The 352-nt window shown below is 30.4% G+C and overlaps 1 protein-coding gene across 1 annotated transcript in view; it reads left to right on the forward strand.

Moving 5' to 3' along the window:
* The window catches only part of LOC119586548, a 58,792-nt gene that overhangs the window by 25,946 nt on the left and 32,494 nt on the right, over positions 1 to 352 (forward strand). The gene's annotated exons all lie outside the window — the stretch shown is intronic.

Here is a 352-nt window from a genome sequence, read left to right on the forward strand (position 1 = left end):
AAAGAGGGCGATTTGGGTGTCAAAAGCTTGTAAGAAGTTTCTGTATTCTAAAATTTACTGCCTGGATTTTTGACAATGCATTATTTTTATTATCAACATCATATATTCACTTAACGACTACTGTTAGAACATTGGAACAAATGTGTTTATCTAAACCTGAACTTAACATTCTCGAACGTTGTTTGATTTAATTTAATTTAATTTAAGCGCAAAGTAAAGGTAACTTTCTTGTTGTGTTTGTATCGAAATACCTGTTGATTTGTTTTCATTAAATCGCGCGTTTCAATCAATAGGAGTTTTTAATAATAACAACGATTTAACAAGTATGGAGTGTCTCAATTTCTGAACGAAG

This window comes from Penaeus monodon, chromosome 21 (genome assembly GCF_015228065.2).
Source record: "Penaeus monodon isolate SGIC_2016 chromosome 21, NSTDA_Pmon_1, whole genome shotgun sequence".
Taxonomy (NCBI): domain Eukaryota; kingdom Metazoa; phylum Arthropoda; class Malacostraca; order Decapoda; family Penaeidae; genus Penaeus; species Penaeus monodon.